The following is a 5,442-nucleotide window of genomic DNA, read 5'->3' as shown; positions in this document are numbered from 1 at the left end:
CTGCCCGTCGCCTTCCCGTGTCTCATAACGTCTTCCTCTTCTCCAATCCCATCTCCCCTGCGCAGGCCCTACCGCACTTGGCGCTGCAATTCGCGATAAGCTTCCCCACGGACACATGGCCACGGCCAACGGAATTGAACGAAACGGCCCTCCAACTGACGTACGGGGCACCCTCTTCCCAGTGCCGGGTCTGTGCGGCACGCCATGTGTGCCTTGCGCCACAAGAACAACGTGGTCGGCAACCCTAAAGAAAAATTAAATCCCCGCCGGTACCTGCTCCAACTGCCAGCCCGACCACGACAGCACTAAACCGGCGCTGGATCCCCAGGCCGGCCCATGGACGGGTAGAGAAAGAACGAACTATTGGCCGCACTGTGCAGCCCGCTTCTTCTGGTCTCGTCACGGCAAATGAGGCTTGCAAGCGCCAGTCGTTGGGCTGCCATGTTTTTTCCCTTCTTTCTCTTCCTTTGGCGTCCATTTCATCTTCCGCATCTGATCCTGGACGCCTGGGGGTCCCGGTCTTCGCGCCTGACAAAACGTTTATCGCGACGTTTGAATGCCCGGATGACATAGGGCTGGCGGCCCAATGAGAATGGGCAGCGCCCGTCACAGCCGTTCGTCTTGACACCCGGCGGCGTGACTTGGGCTCTCGCCGGGCACGCCCTTACCCCGCGGCGGTTCATCTTTTTGGCCGGGTGCCAGTGTGCGGTGGCCGATGCGGGCGGGATCGCCAGGCACCGTCCAGGGACGAACGCACCGTCCCCGAACCTCTCTCATCGTCCAGGGGGTGGGCCACTCTCTCGCTCTCGCCCTCTCGCTCTCTCAACATGGTACGATGAGACCAAAGTGTTCTGACAACAACGGCCGGTCGTCACCACTTGTGGATTCCAGCAACGGGCCCCGCCGACGTCATCGCACAGCACCCTTTAGACCCGCTCGCACGATTCTTCGCCTTGCTTTTTTGCTTATCATGCAGGGAGGAACGGGGGGGTTCGTCGTCTCTAGGTACAGTTTATACACAGCAGTTGTGCACGACTACTACTCGCCCCGCCCCATCATCATCCCCTCCCCTCCGTATTCTTGCAGTAGCGCCCGTCGCGACCGACGAATCACACGGCCCACACGCCAGGGGAGGGAAAGAGGATGAACTCCACCACCTACCAAACAACTCATCGCGCCCCACAGGGACCGCTGCTGCGGCAGCGCGCGTGAACGAGGAATCGAAAGAAAAAAATCAAGGTTATGCACTACCCAACGCACGGAACACCACCACTTTTCTCACTGCCCTTCCGCCGCGCGCGCACGAGCGCCAAACATGCGGGAACGGCGTCGTGGTTGGTGGAGGAGGGGGGGTGGATAGACCGGTCAACCAACGGCGACACAGACCGCCATTTCGTACGTGCTCGGTCGGTACGTATTTGTTTTTAGCTTGCTCCACACACACACCATCACGCCTTTTTTTTTTTGCGGAGACACCCCTCACCGGTTGGCCTCCTGCATCCTTCCAGAAGGCAGATTTTTCGCCTTCTGGAAACCTTCCACGCCTTCCACGCCTTCCATCCGGCCTTCCATGCCGGGATCCCGACGCTTCCGTGCCAGGTTTTTTGCCTTTTTCTCCTGGCCGATCGTGTCGTGTCGTGCTGGACTTGTGGGCTCCCCCCCGGTTTCGGCTGCGCCCGAGGTATGTTGGGCGTAGTGCTTATGCACGACAGAGGGGAGTGATGGATGCGTCGGTTTCTGGCAGGACGCGCGAGACGCTTTGGCCAGAGGACGGGTGTTTGTTTTTGTTTTTGTTCTTGTGTTTTTTTTGGATGCCCGTGGCTGGGTGGATGGCTGTGATGGCTGTGGGGAGTGTGCCCGCGCGCGCGCGTTGGCCGCTCACGCCTGGCGAGTGGGGTTTCGGGTCGTGGATGTGGTGTGGTTGGTGTGATTGATAGAATGGTGAGGAGATTGGTGGGTGAGGATGGCCTGGTTGGTGGTGGTGGTGGTGGTGGTGGCTGAGGGCGGTTGCGTGTGTGTCAGCAGCGGATGGACGTGGCTGTGGCTGGCTGGCTGTGCTTGTGCTTGTGCGCGTCTTTGCACCACGCCCACGTGGCGGGGGCTGGAATTTGTCGACGTCTGTTGCTGACAGGATTAGGGATTGTGGCAGTGATTCTTCGCGCTCTACCGTCTTCGGACTGGTGTAGTAGAATACCAATTACCAACACCCAACGTCTACTTGCTTCTTCGTGGTGTGGTCAATCCGGGACCGAGATATCCACGAACACTTAAGTGATACATCATCGCACCATATCTGGTGATGCTCGTCAGTGTCGAGAGCTGTTGATGGTCAGACTTTTTAGGGGCATTTTGATGCCGTACAACACACCAAGGAACTGGTGGTGAGAGATCTCGCCTCCACGTGGAGAACGGAAATCTCCCACTGCGGTCGAAAAGGTGCGGCCACGAACCGGACAATAGTAGGCTCTCTGATTACTTTCTATCGATAGCCAACTCTCGGACCCGCGACCAGTTTCCAGACACTGATGCGGAAGAGAACAGGCGTTTCTGTGGAGTCGCTCGCACAGCACAACCCTCTGACTGTTCGTACACAACTTGGTGCACAATTGACTGTGTCGGCTTTGCGAGGCACACTTAAGCGGCGCTTATGGCTGTCCTCGGGAAGACATCTTCAACGACAAAGCCTTCACTTCGATGCTGCGTCTCTTGTGGGGTGACCCCGCGCCTGTTGCACATCAGCCGCTGTGCCCCAACAATACTGATCATGGCTGCTCTGCAAGATCTCTGTATGGTGATGGAGACCTCTGACAAATGGAGAAGGTTGACCGTAGTCATGGATTGGTAAGTCCTGTCAAGAGAAGCACGGAAGCTCCGCGCATCTGCGTCAGAGTTCATACTTCAACTACCCTTATTGTCTGAGGGGTGGACGTGCTGGTGGATGCCCTGATGAACCGCACCGACTGAGATAGAGATAATGAATGCATCAATGTATCAGGTTTAAGATTCTGCGTGAGAATAATGCAGTGTCTTTGGCGGGCCCAAATCGTTTGTCACCTTCTGTGCCGCTCCTGTAGCTCCTCAACCTTCTTCTCCTGTACTGTGACTTATGATTCGTCCCAGGGCGGTCTTGCCGCTATAACATTGAGCATCGGTGGGAACGCAATTGTCGGGAAGAAGCCGAACAATCTCCTTCGGGTCTCAGCTAGAACGAGAAAGCCCCTCGCAGATTTTGACTATTAAGGTGGGACGCCATCTTCCGTTACCAAGGTTCAAACCAGCTCCATGGTTCAAAGGTGTCTGACAATTCCCGGATCGCCGAGTTCACAAGCAGCCTCCAGAGCGGTCCGATAGAGACCGCCTTTAACATTGACATCAGTCCCGTTGTTGACTGGGATGCGGACGATACTTTCATGGCCATGGTTCTCTAAAGAATGGCTTTCCTTGGGGTTCTAATTCGATGTAGGTCAGAAACTTCCGACTGGAAGCATAAGCTTGTCCTTCAGTACTTGGTTGGCAAGACCGACCTAATGACCGTCTAAAAATAAATTCCGCAAAGGATGTAGGACTATCCTCGGTCTAGGATACTGGATAGGCAAGGCACACTTCTACTATATTCATCTTGGACGAAACAAAGTTTAAAACCGATAGTGTAGATGGTGTTGGCCTAGACGGCAGCCAATTAATGTAGGCGTAATCCTCGAAGATCCACGCGAGCTGTTGTGGTCATAGCCGGAATGAAATAGAAAGGGACGAAAAATGTAAAGCCCTAAAGCGAAAGAAAACAGACGCAGACCGACGATGCATTAGCATGATAACCTTCAGCACAAACGCTAGATAATGATGCTTAGCAGATATTCATGATGCTCGAAATGTCTCCCAATGCCTGGTGCACTTGATTGATGCGAGACATTTTTCCAGTGCACATAGCAAAACAAAACAGGACCGGAAGCACCAGTGAACCCGTGGTTGGTAATTTTTGGAGTACTTGACTCAAGGTTGAGATACAAGAGCAGAAGCAAAGAGTCAAATAGGAGTAAATCGAGGAAACGGGAAGTATTTATATTAAGTGGAAGGGTGAAACATGAACGCGAGTGGCAGCTGGAGCCCGGCAAAATTATCAGCCCGTGTGACTCAAGCTCTGGGGGTAGTGGTTTGAATTCGGCACGTGCGGTTGCAAGATAGTATGTACAACAACTCAGTGACTTCATCAAAGCGGATATCACAGGTCTCTTTTCTATATGTTGTTTCAAGGAGTGTATGCTTGAATATTGCCACGCTAACTCGCTGGGAACTGTTCTGCATCCCGGATCCAATAAATTCACGAGCGCTTCACTGGCGTTGGTCCATGGAGAGTTCCACTGTCGGCTGCCGCACGTCTTACGGAGCCCCTGTCGGGCGATGCTCCTTGAAAGTTGTTGATGAGTGTCCGCAGCGGATAAACGCGATGCGGCTCTGCAACAAAAGACATGCACACTGGAAATCACTCCATAGCCTTGATGTGTCGCAGGAAAGAGATATGGAAATCCCCAAAGCAAAAAGAGTTTCCCGTTCGCAATACATCCTCCCACAAGTGATGCAAGCTAGCGCGTAGTTTCGAAGCTCAAGAAACACAATGACGTGCCAATGGAGAAGAGTCTCGCAAGCCCAAACAAGGCGCTTTAAATCCCCGCTACACGCTTCCCCACAATCGCCTGCGACCAGTCCCACCAAAGCAGCAGATCACGCACACACACCGCCGCATGGACCTCACCGCGTGGTACTTGCTCATCGCCTCTTCCTGAACAGCGTCCATAAAAGACGCTTGACCCGAGAGCGCCGAAAAGATTATCACACACCAAGATCTGGATGATTACCCAAACCATCCAATTCGTACGACTTGCTCCTTCCTCGTCGCATGTGCACAGCACATCTTACACCCAATGAGCGTCAACCGAGACACAGTTGCATGTTGCTTGTGGAGCGCTCCAGCGGACTCGCGTAATGCTGCTGAGCTGCACCTCAGCAAGATGCGGGTCTGCCGCATCAAGCGACGACGGTGAGCAGCGGAGATGATGTTGTTACGAGTGTTCTCGGTAGCTGCCGCAGATACGCAGGCAAAGACGGCGACAAAAGTAAGTGGATGGCTCGATTTACGTGAGTTACCATAATGGGGAATGTGCATTCCTTGTGGAACTTGCGGCCCTAGAAATTGACAGTCCATCTTTTCTTTTATAATAGACAGAAGGCACCAATAGCCTCCAACATGCCAGCAGGACAAGACCTCACGTGATACAATCAAATGCCGCAACGAGTCTTAGAAATCTGCACAAGATCGAACACGACACCTACCTCCTCATGACCCCCCAAGCAGACGTAATCCGCCCGCCCGTCCGCCCGTCCGTCCATCCGTCCATCGATCCAACAAAACAACCGCTTTTCCACCCCCTCCCCTCCCCTCCCCTC

Source organism: Diplodia corticola, assembly GCF_001883845.1.
Source record: "Diplodia corticola strain CBS 112549 chromosome Unknown scaffold33, whole genome shotgun sequence".
In the NCBI taxonomy this organism is placed as follows: domain Eukaryota; kingdom Fungi; phylum Ascomycota; class Dothideomycetes; order Botryosphaeriales; family Botryosphaeriaceae; genus Diplodia; species Diplodia corticola.
This window is presented reverse-complemented; position numbering follows the sequence as displayed.